This window comes from Cryptomeria japonica, chromosome 11 (assembly GCF_030272615.1).
Source record: "Cryptomeria japonica chromosome 11, Sugi_1.0, whole genome shotgun sequence".
NCBI lineage: Eukaryota > Viridiplantae > Streptophyta > Pinopsida > Cupressales > Cupressaceae > Cryptomeria > Cryptomeria japonica.
In genome coordinates, this window is record NC_081415.1 from 592,483,517 (window position 1) to 592,496,320 (window position 12,804).

At 39.1% G+C, this 12,804-nt stretch overlaps 1 protein-coding gene and 1 pseudogene across 1 annotated transcript in view; both read right to left on the reverse strand.

Moving 5' to 3' along the window:
- The window catches only part of LOC131076327 (uncharacterized), a 211,076-nt gene that overhangs the window by 172,537 nt on the left and 25,735 nt on the right, over positions 1-12,804 (reverse strand). The window lies entirely within an intron of this gene.
- On the reverse strand, positions 8,135-10,135 carry LOC131076328 (uncharacterized; annotated as a pseudogene).

A 12,804-nucleotide genomic window follows, 5' to 3' on the forward strand; every position in this document is an offset into this window, starting at 1 on the left:
TGCTAATTTCAAGTCTGATTAGGGTTTCTACCAAATGATTTCACCTTTTAGAGGTCTGATTGGTGTTTCGACCAAGTGGTAGACAAACTTGCTGCACTTCACCAAGACTGTTGTAGATTTGGAGGTGCCAAGGAAGACTCATTAAGACTGTTGTGGATTTGGAGGGGAAGTGGAGTTTCAGCATGGAAGTCTGTGGATTTGGGCATGCAAAGGAATTGCTCCACCTAGGCTGTGGATTTGGAGGAGTGAGGGAACAACTTCCACATAGACCGTGGATTTGAAGGTGCTAAGGAAAAGTGTGAGGATGGTCGTGAATTTGAGGGAGTCAAGGAAGGAGGTGATCTAGGCCGTGCATTTGAGGGATTGAGGGAACAACTTCCACCTGGACCGTGGATTTGGAAGTGCCAAGGAAAAGTGTGAGGATGCTTGTGGATTTGAGGGAGTCAAGGAAGGAGGTGATCTAGGCCATGGATTTGAGGGGGTGAAGGAATAGTTCCTTACTTCCACCTTGAGTTAACCACTTTAACGCTTGCCTAGGTTGATCACTTCAATGTTTTTACCAAGAGTTGGGTAACTTGTTCCTGGGGTTGACTTAACGTATTTGTTCTCTTCCATCATCACCTAGACCTTGGTTGATCCTCATCCAACACTCATCTCAGTTGATTGATCTTCTCTTTGAGCGTTCCTCGCCTCCATGCTCTATCTTGAGGAAGTCCACTTATTCACTTGACTACCCATCACACCAAACACTCATCCCTTGACCCAACCTAAAGGTTGCACTGTGAAGCCTTACCCAAAGACCACCTTGACTCTTACCTATCAGTTAAGCACTTAGAGCTGAGAGGACCCCAAATCAATCCAAAGGGAGACTTGATTGCTGCTAGACTGCCTGACTTTATCACATCCTGACAACAAGGCATTGCATCCCCTCACAAGCAAGAGGTTAAAGACTAAAGAAACTACTACCAAGCTACACGGCTAAGCTAAAACAACTACGCTAGAAAGCAAAAAGTGGGGGTCCCCATTTGCAATGGGGCGATGTGTGAAAACGTCACAACACTACTCTATTTATATTGAGCTCTACTTGAGTTTCAAATATCCCAACTGTCGTACATGAAGAGACACCTCCTTGCTTTGATCCACAACCATGAATGGCATTTGCAAATTCCTTTTCATATATAGCCTACTACTACTAATAGGTGCGCCCTTTTCACTAGGATTTCTTGTCAAGTCTAAATGTGGTCTCACCTTTGTTGAGCACTCACTAAAACACTACAAAACTGCCTTTGAAAATTTGAACCTCTTCCACCTTGTATAATTGCACCCCTTTTAATTGTGGTTCCCCTTCTGAATTTTTTTTCTTAGGGTTTCCATCATTAGGCAAATGCTTGAGCATTGAGATTTTGAATTTGAATACCCTTATCAACATGCACACCTCTAAATGCAAAAGTCACCATTTGAAATTTGAAAGCAACGATATATGTTGAAGTCCACCCCTTGACATGCATTGAAATATTTGTTGATTAGCAAATAAAATCCCATTACCAAGAACACACATGTGTATGGGCAGTTTAACTTGTACTTGAACTAATATTCGATCATGTTTGGTTAGTTGGCAACTAAGCATTGTGATTTTGGAACTAATATTCGAATTTGTTTTAACTTAATTAGGGGTACACTTAAATACAAAAACCATAAATTATCTCTTTCCCTTTGCATGGGCGCACACATGACCTCATATGTTAGCAATTTTTTATTTGAGATCTTTCTTGTACAAGCACACACCTAAGGACATATAGTTTGATTTTTGGATTTCCTTTAGTCAAGTGCACACCTAATAGTGGCACCTTCTAGACTCTATATTCTTCATACAAGGGCACCCCTATGCACAAAACCTGATTTGCACATTGAAAATCGTATTTCACTTGACCAAGTGCACAAAAATGTGAAATTGATATTGAAAAGAAAGCGGCTTTTGGAGGTGCATTTTTAACAATATACATCTTTTGTTTCCTTCAAACAAGTCTGCACTTATATATGTGATTTCAAAACTAACCTTGATCATTCCTTTCCCTTTGTCACATGTGCACTTGACAATGCATTTCTTATTTAAACTTTGAGTGTTCATTTTCCCTTTGTCAAGTGAGCAACTTTAAATGAAATTTTGCCTTTCAAAAATCAAAGTCATTCCTCATTACATAGGCATGCACCTACTAATGGCAACCAATCCTTATGACAAGTCAATCTAGTTCTGCCCTATCAAGTGTGCATCTGACAATGCAATTTTAGGCTTAAAATTGAAATGCTATTTCAGAATTTCCTTCATAGAAGGGCACCTCAAACCTCCTACCTTAGCCAATTCCTCTGACAAGAAATATCCTTCTTTTGGTAAGGTGTGTCTCCTCAATTATGTTTGCACTCAGCATTGAGGTTATATATTGACTTTGAAATTTCATTTGCATTTAATTTACCTTCATTCTTCACCTTGGTGAATTTTCTTTAAATTCATATTTATTTATCTCCAAAGATGCAAAGTGAAACAACAAAACACAACACAAACCAACAAGGCAAATCTTTGAAATATGACCATTTGTATAAATAAAAAACAAGGATTTGACTTGAGGTTTGACATGATATGAATATTGGTAAAATATACAACACAATGGGATGGGACATCTTCAAGAGCCCTTGAGACATTTGTGGGCCTTAAATCCACCTAGTAAGCCAATTTTGGCATGATCTCCAATTATATAGAAGGTGAACAAGCCATTTGTTCCAGCTATCCATTTGTATGGCTCGACGAACTATTATTTGCTCTCCTCAATGCTTCGTATAGCAGCAAATGGATTATTGGCAAAGCAGAAAACTCATTAACATGTTGGCAATACATGGAATATGAAGGGTAAGTATTTCTTTCAAATTCTCTAGGGATGGTTGAGCTTCCGTTCTTGGCATCTTTAGGAGTTTATGGGGGAGCCATAGGATTCTTAAAATAAGTAGAGATAGATTTTTGTTAGAGGAGAAAGGAGTTCTAAAGCTCCTTTTGTAACCTTCTTTAGTTCATATTTCCAAATTGCATTGTACAAGGGCATGCTTTGGAGTTGCAGGGGCTGATTGCAAGTGTTAGAGCTTTTATTTCTCTCTTTAAAGCCAAGGTTCTACTTGCATTGGATATCTCAAATGCATCTTCAAGTGCTTTGAACATGTTGTAGGCCATTTCATGTTTCCTTATGATGGGCATAATATTATTCCTCACCCCATCAACTATGATTTTGATGGCCTTTTCATTTCTCTCTATCCAGGTTGCTTTGTCAAGTTCAGTCTCAGGTTCTGTAGTTTCAGTTTTTACAAATGATTCAACTTTATTTTCTCTTAGAATCATCTTAATTCTGAACTTCCATGCTGAGAAGTCATCGCCTCCTCCGAGTCTATCTTCGAATTTGATAGTGCTTGCCATTTGGAGAAATGTGATGTTGAATATATGCTTGTCTTGAATTTTCCACAAAATTGAATAGCCTCAGGTTCGTTTTAACTATAGCTCTGATACCATGTTGAGACATGGACCAGCTAGGACTCGTACCTAGGACCTTCCATATGCTGCTGGAGTGCTCTACCACTGAGCTACTGGCCCCTCTTGGACCAGTCCATCGTCGGTCCGGGTGTGGCTTATTTCCAACACCAACAGAGTTTTCTCCCATTCAATGGTTTCTCCAGCAGTAGCAGCTCATTTCAGTTGTTTGTGGCTTATTTTTATCTCCTTTCACCTCTATTATATCATTTCATTGCATCCTTAAGGTCTGAACGAACCAGAAACATTAATGTGTATTCAATTGTTGGTGGAATAGTCTAAATTTGGAAGTTGTTTTAAGATTTATGCAATAGGATCCTTTGTTGGTGAGCCTAAGTGAGGAATATCCTCTCAATTTATGGATCATTTTATCCATGCTAAGAAAACAAGGATCTGTAATACCCCAACCAAAAAGTTACAAACTTAAAAATCTACCAATGTTAGCTCACTAACATTTCGTCAAACAGTTTGGTGGGACATTGAACATTCAACAATTGATTCAATAATGAAGAACAGCACCCACAAATATTGATGATCATGGGCATATTCACAAACAGATGTCATACATTAAACAATTCATTGACATTTTATCAACTAACGACCAATACAAGAAGAGGAAGGAGTTACCTTGGAACACTCTTGGAGGGAGGTCTGCTTTCACCAATCTATCATTCCCTACATAGGATATTCACATCACCGTCAGTTATAATAGGTTAGATGAATAAGGTAACTAGTCTAATAGTCCTCTGAGTCTACCCTAATGCCTGAAAGTGACCTCTTTGTGGAGGTAAAGGACAAAGCAACTCTGACTCGAATAACCAAATAAGGTAGCAATCAATCCTCCTAAGTCTCAATTTCATACTAGATAAGGCATCCCAAAACAAAGTGATCCTCTATCTCCACTTCCTTAGAAGTACAAATACAACAAATTCAATCCCCTAAAGGAATATAATTACCTGTCTCAATCCATAAACGGCAAAAACAAAACCTCAATTGCTAGGTGGAATCCTAAGGCCACAAGCCCAATGGCATTAAATATTTTCTGGACAGTAATGATGCCACTAGCAATTTGAAGGAGATGATCAAGATAGAAATCCATTTAGGGCTAAGTGGTTGTGCAGGAGAGATAGAAGTAACCTGAATGAATGCATGATATAATAGGCCGTTGAGAAACCATCTCCCTTTAAAGAATATTAGCAGGTTTTATCTCCATTTTAACTAATCTTCAATTGCAAACTGTATGCTCAAACACCACTTATTGTCTCCCTTCAAATCATACATTTCATTCATACCATTATTATCTTTGCCTATGAACTTGAAATTAAAGCCAAAAACTCTGATATTCAACACTTAAAATGAAGTGAGTCTGATGATCATCCAGCTCAGCATATGGCAATCACTCAACCATTGCAAGTTTGACATGAATTTCTAATACAGATGCAAAAGCATATGGATTTCAAAGAATCGATGTTGTTCAATTAATCAAGGAGACGAAGCTCCTTTAAATAGAGTTACAAAGATGATGTTTCTAAAAGAAACAATCATTAACTAGAGGAGAAATTAGAAACAACTTAAATGACCATTAATAACACAAAGAGAAAGATATTATTCTAATACCCTCCCTTAATGGTCATCGTTCTAACTACCAAGAGAAATAACAGAGAAGGTTGCCCCCTTCTTCTCAGAACACGTTGCAACAGAAGACAAGAGCCTGCCACTAACTCTGCCACTTGAGATGAGTCTGCCACCAAACCTCCAGAAACTACAAAACTTCTAGAGATACCCAAAACAACACCAACCATCCAACCTGATGTTGGAGAACTGTCCCTCCCTGTAACCAGAGACACACCAAGAACAGCTGTCACGATTTTGAGGAAAAAATCGACAAACCCTCCAAACTATTGCAAATGAGCAAGATGCCCGAAAATAGACTGCAAATAAGAGACTAGTGCAGATGTTCGCACAACAACTCCAGGAGTGACGAAAAACAGAGTGCAGCAAAGTACAATTTTTGAGGAAAAAATCATAAACCCTCATGATTTTTTTTTTTTACAAGGAAAAAAAATATTTAAAAACCCACAGATTTTTTCAAGGGAAAAAAATATTAAAACCCAATAGATTTTTTTTTTTAGGTAAAAAAATATTAAAAACCAAAACAAACATCGATGCCCACAAGCCATCTTCACGCTTTTCGAGGCACGAAAAACGAGGCACCGAGAAGATGCTAAGTGCACAAAACCTGACTGCCTTCCAACATCAAGTTGGTCAATGACGCCATCTTGCACGTTTCCCAATGCATGGAAAACGAAAAACTGAGGAGGCGTTGGCATGGAATTCAAAAAATTCGAATCCGAATGCAGAAACAGAGGCAGATGCAAGTACAGACTTCAAAAAAATGAAGTACGGTGGGCACGAATTTCAAGAAAAAAAATTCCGGCTACCCAGAAAAATCCAAAAACCCCAAAAGAATCCGCTGTCGAAATCTGGATCTGCTGGCTCGAAAATCGAGGCACCCAAAAAATTCTGATGACGACCCAGTTGAGATCTCGAAAAACCCACCATGAATTTGTGCTTAGAAAAAAATTTCGACTGAATCTGGAGGGTCAAAACCCGAGCCGAAAATGCAGATTTCCGTCCAAAAATGGCAGAAAAAAAATCTGCAGCTGGGAAAAAAAACGCGTCGCGTGGTTGCGCGAAATGCAGGAGAGACGGGTCGTGGGAGAGGGCAAAAAATAGCGAGAAAACCCTACTAGCTGCAGCCAAAACGAACTGCCAAAGTAGCAATTTCGAATAAACAAAGAAATTTTTCAAAAAAAACTGTTAAAAATTCATGACGAATTTTTAATTGAAAAATTATTTCGAAAATAACCAAGGCTCTGATACCATAATACAAATGCAAAAGCATATGGATTTCAAAGAATCGATGTTGTTCAATTAATCAAGGAGACAAAGCTCCTTTAAATAGAGTTACAAAGATGATGTTTCTAAAAGAAACAATCATTAAGTAGAGGCAAAATTAGAAACAACTTAAATGACCATTAATATAACACAGAGAAAGATATTATTCTAATAATTTCAAGAGTTACTTGCAAATAGCCCACAAGACAATAGAATGCTTTGTTGCACCCGTACTCATTTACTTATAATATGTATTTGGGTTATAGAGTAGTTAATTTGTGGTGTGCACAACCTTTGACTAATTTACTTCATATGTTGTTTTATGTTGAGTTTACCTACTTAGAGTTATGGGGTTGTTTCAACCTAATTATGTCAAATTGGAGAAGGTAGTCATGTTCCTCACTTGTGGAATTCTACTGTTTGGTTATTTGCATCTCAAAATTGAGTCCTTATGGTGACTCTACTTTTATATTTTAGTAATTCAATATTTCTACCATCTGCCTTTATATCTTAGATCAATTATATTATTTTCTATCAGTTAGCATTTGAGGTGGAACTGCTACCGCTATTTCTGTATACTAGAAGATTATGTTGATTTAATGGAAGTGCTCGTTAACCACAGGCAAACATCAGATCTGTTGCCTTCCCAACCATAGACGATAAGCTCTTATCGTCACCCCCGAGCACACTACATGTCCTTCGTGTTATTGAATTCATCACTATTGATGCAATCATGACCTTGCATATATATGAATCAATACCTCCTAATAGACCTCAAATCGGCCATATACTTTTGGCGCCAAGGATAGGATCAAAACTATATATTACAAGTTACATATGAGTCTCCCTTAGTTACAAGTTACATTTAACTTAATCATAAGTTACACACAAGTGGTTCGCCCAAATAGGGCCTGCCCCAAATTAGACTCATACAACTGAGATACCCAAATGCCAAGGTCGACAGGCCACTTGGCATTTTGTGCACTAGGTCGGCCCTAGAAGGGGTCCGACCTAGCTACACAACAACACTCCCTCTTAGCTAGGGAGGATTCCTTCAATAACCAAGTCACCTAGTGACTACCACCATGGTTACTCCCATGAATAATACGTTCACCATAGCTACTCCAAGAGGGTGAACAAGCACATCATGGAATTTCTTCCATAATACCCACCATACCTACTCGCAGAGGGTGGGCTCACCATGCCTACTCACAGAGGGTGGAAGAGGGCTTTCACCTCAAAATTCTCCCAGAGAAGGGTGCATTACCACCATGCCTACTCGCAGAGGGTGGAACGAGGGCTCTAACCTCAGACTTCTCCCAGAGGAGAATGCATCTCCACCATGCCTACTCGCAGAGGGTGGATCCACCATACCTACTCGCAAAGGATGGAAAGAGGGCTTTAACCTCAAACTTCTCCCAGAGAAGAATGCATCACCAAGGGATTGCACCTCGAATTTCTCCCTCACAGAGAAGAACTCATTAACAAGGGATTGCACCTCAAACTTCTCCCTCACAGAGAATAACTCATTAACAAGGGATTTCACCTAAAATTTCTCCATCACAGAGAAAAATGCATTAACCAAATCTTCATGATACCGTGGCTCCCTCTGAAGCTGAAATGTCAAGCTCCCTCTGAAGCTGAAAATGCCAAGCTCCCTCTGAAGCAGATATCAACCTTCTGATCTCTTGGTCCAAGGTTACTTCTGACGATAAGTCAAACTCCCTCTGAATGCTGATTCTTCCTCTGCGAAGAAATGCAAGCAATCTTCCTTCCTTGAATGCAATCTTTGATTAGACCTCTGTCTCAATGGCAGGCATATCGATGCCATAATTATGGCCTCTTTCAAAGAGATTGTAATGATTATGGTTTTGTAATATTATTACAGGAACAAGTATCTGTATGGCCAAATCAACAATCTCAAACCGGACATCTGTAGCTATAACATGCTCGATAATTATAGATATAAGAGCCGAGAGTTGTTCAGTAACTAGTTCATGCGTGGAACTTGCATTAATAGGATCTTGACCTCTTGAAAAAGTATATTTAACAACCTTGAACTGTTCTGTAACTTACACTACTTTCCTTTGTTTCCATCTTTCCATATGTGCATGGACCTGTAGAAAGGTCTATGACAGCATATCTACCTAAGCTCAACCACATTTGTGATGCTCCTCCTCCATTATAACGATACCAATAAATATAATTCCCCTCTTGCTGCATCATTTGCTCAGTGGTAAGTCTTTCAATTTTGTCGAAATTTAGAATGAAGATTGCATTTGGCACTGGCCCATTGATCTCTGCAGTAGAATAATCTTCTTCAACACCAAACAACTAGGTGTAAAGTCTTTGAAAAATTGGCTCAATGGTTTTTGCTTCAATCTCTAGTAGTGGTACTTCTTTTCCATACACATTCTGCCTTGTTGAACCTGTAGGTACGATTGCACTCCTCACCGCTTGCTCCAAAGCTATCAGCTCTGGTTGTCCAGCAATAACATTATAATGAAGATCATGCTCAATGTCCAATGGTAAAGCAGTCTCCAAACATGCAGGATGGTGTGATGGAAAGCTCTGTTTCATAAAGAGTACCTATAGCCACCATCACCATTGAATCCAACCAGCACAATATTTATTTCAAGTGGAACCCAAAAAGGAACCTTAGCTATGGAAGAATGAAGCATTTCGTGCACTTCGGACCTCAGGTCGGAGATATCTTGGAAGGCACTGTGATGCAACTGCGAGTGCCCTGGATCGTGTCTGAATGCCTCCTTCACCACGCATTCAACTACTACTCTTCCTGATAATAATTCTAAAACTGCTAAAACTACCAAGGCCTTCCATGAATCCAAATATTTCATTCTCCTTCCCGAATCAAGAATTCGTATATAGAATGTTGGATCGTGTACTTGCACTCGCCCAGAGTGTTCCACAGTTTGATTGTGCAGTCACGTGAGGCGGACACAATCTGACGATTGTCAATGGAGAAGGCCACACAGAGGACATCCTTGGAGTGCCCCACGAAGTGCCAAGTGGTGAGGCCAGTGTTGAGATCCCAGAGCCTCAACTCACCATCTCACGACCCCGACAAAGCGAACTGCCCATCTAATGAGATCACCACATCCTGTACGAAGTGAGAGTGGCCCATGAGGCGACGCCTCGGCATGCCATAGGTCGTGTCTTTGGTCAGCTACCACAGTAGGATGGTTTTGTCAAGTGAGGCAGACACAATCATGTCCGAATTGTCGAGGGGCATCGCAATGGCCGTGACCTAGTCTGAGTGCCCCTCCATTGTGTCGCGCAGTATCAGTGCTTCCGCCATGTTTCCTCGCTTGACCATAAAATTATTCTTTCTACTCTAGTTTTGGTTTTCCCCTTGCCTCTCCTCTGTGTGGTGTATTGAACTCCCTCAAAAACACGGGATCTTCCTTCAAACGGTTAGACTCTATAGAAGGAACCCGCTCTAATACCATGTTGATTTTATGGAAAAGCTCGTTAACCATAGGAAAACATCAAATCTGTTGCCTTCCAACCAAAGACGATAAGCTCTTATCGTCACCCCCGAGCACACTACATGTCCTTCATGTTATTGAATTCATCGCTATTGATGCAATCATAACCTTGCATATATATGAATCAATACCTCCTAATAGACCTCAAGTCGGCCATATACTTTTGGCGCCAACGATAGGGTCGAAACTATTTATTACAAGTTACATATGAGTCTCCCTTAGTTACAAGTTACATTTAACTTAATCATAAGTTACACACAAGTGGTTCGCCCAAATAGGGTGAGCCCCAAATTAGACTCATTCAACTGAGATATCCAAATGCCAAGGCCTACAGGCCACTTGGCATTTTGTGCACTAGGCCGGCCCTAGAAGGGATCTGGCCTAGCTACACAACAACAGAGTCTCTATAGCTTCCATAAACAAAGCAGAGGCGATGACATCAATTATAGCCCTAAAAATAACAAGATCCAAAAACATGAAACTCTTGGAGATAAAGAGTGACCCAAACCTCCTATTAATCATTATTTGCCTTAAGTTTGTTTTTTATCTCAAATTGGAGCATGTGATTGATTTTCAACAGAGTAGTCAGATACTCCTTTGTCCCTCCCTAGACGCGTGTATCCCCAATCCAAAACGGATACGTATCCGATACGGCACGAATACACATCAGATACTATACCCACGCATGCCCAAAAAACCTTGATTTTCCAACCATGCCAAATACTATGTGATTTGATTTTTTTAAAATTTGACATAAATCTTCCTAAATTTAATTTTTTTTAAATCATTCAGGCAATTTTTTAAAAAAATGGTATAAAAGAAACCTATACACCAAATGAGAAAGACAAATGATATGTTTTTCTATTTCAGTGACCCATTTTTTGGGGTTAACTTCCAATGCAACTCTACTATTTTTGCATATTATAAATTGTTAAATGAGGAAGACAAATGATATGTTTTTCTATTTCAGTGTCTATATTGCTTTTGAAGTAATGAAAATCTCCTCTAACAACTTAGAAAATTGTGTTAAATATATGTGTGTATTTTTTATAAATGTTGTATCCAGTCGTATCCATATTGGGGGTCTTAAAAAATGGTCGTATCCATGTTCGATACCGTACTTGTATTTGTATCTGTATCCTTGTCCATGCAACTTTGATTTTCAGTAAGGCTCTTCAAGTCCTTTAGCCCTTTACAAGCTCAAGTTCCCTGTGGCCAACAAGGTTACCAACATACTTGCCAATTTGGTACTTCCACCATCCAATATTATATAGGCATGATTATTTCTTAGAACAAGGATAGGAGGGACTTCCAACAGCAATAAAAATGAGTGCCCTGATCATTGCCACGCCTAGGAAATTTGGCTTTTGTTGTGCTGTAAAGCTCCCTTGATAAAAACTTGGAATGACATTTGTTTGATTTGAAGGGGTTGTCATCTCACACAAATCAATTCCCCAACCTCATACACAATAACCCTTGTGGCTTGTCTCTCCAAACAATTCATTTGCAATGAGGCAATAAAGAATTTAAGAATGCAACTATTATATTCATTGTTATGAATCATGACAGCCTCCAATCAAAATTTACCTTATTAGTTCTCTTCTTTTGCTTCTTCAAATCTGAATTTCTGCTCTGCAAAGCATCACTATGGGATATGGGACAACCTGAATGCAAGGGATGTGAGAGAGATGGTGGCCAAAGGCATTGTGATCTTGTTGATGTGTTTTTTTATGCACATAACAATACAGAATAAATTACCAAGATAATTTACCCTCCCTTGAACAAAATCACCTCAGATGCTAAGAATGAGATCAACTAAAATGATTCCAAGGTTTCTACATGCCAGGTCTTGACGAGTGGGTAAGTTTAGTGGTTGATGTGAATTGTTGTGTTTCACTTGGGGGCTTACGCAAATGTTTGGATTATCATGAATGATGCGGAATAGGTGTGCTGACAACTTAAGATTTATCAATATGGCTCTGGATTTACTTTTTACTTAAAAAAGGGGGAAAAAGAATAGAGTTCAGGAAATCTATTCTAATCCTAGGAATGTAGGAAATGATGAATGGATCTAGTGAAATCAAACTAGGCAAGGTCTCACAATCAGGTATTGACACAAGCTTAGTGTAATCGTCTAAGGTATACTTAAAGATTTTCATGCTATCACCATTAAACATTGACACCATCCAAGTTGATGCTTGTCAACGAACGAGTAATAGTTGAAGTTGTGCTTACTTAAATTCTAGTTGACCACACAAGGCGCACTTACCAGCGGCAAGAGGCTAGTTGTATGGATTAAGGATTCCACACAAATAAATTCAACAAATCTTCCACTCAATCTAACATACATGAAAATAAATTCTAATCTAAATTCTAATCTAACTTGGAGGAATTGAGAGCCATGAATGCAAATACAACACTTGAAGAGCAAAATCACCAACAATTGAACAATGATTAGGATTCAAATAGCTGTAGCATATACCAACAATTCTGCAAAAACTCTCCCTTACAAATGAGAGACAAAGGGGCATATATAGAGTCTCTTACAAAATGGATGGCCCAGATTGATCTAAGATCAATGGCCGAGATCATGCCAACAAAACCCTAGAATTGCCCTAATTAGGGTTACATCAAAAATGGTGCCACCAACATATGGCCCAATGAAAAGATACCTAGTCATCATATAGGGAATCTTCTATAAGATTCTTCCCTATATCTCTCTCTCTCCTAGCATACTCCAAGAATCTAGCCAATACTGAATCTAACTCCTCCATGGAAATGCTAGGCAAGGTATCCTATTGTAAATCAATCACGTCCAATGAATCCGAG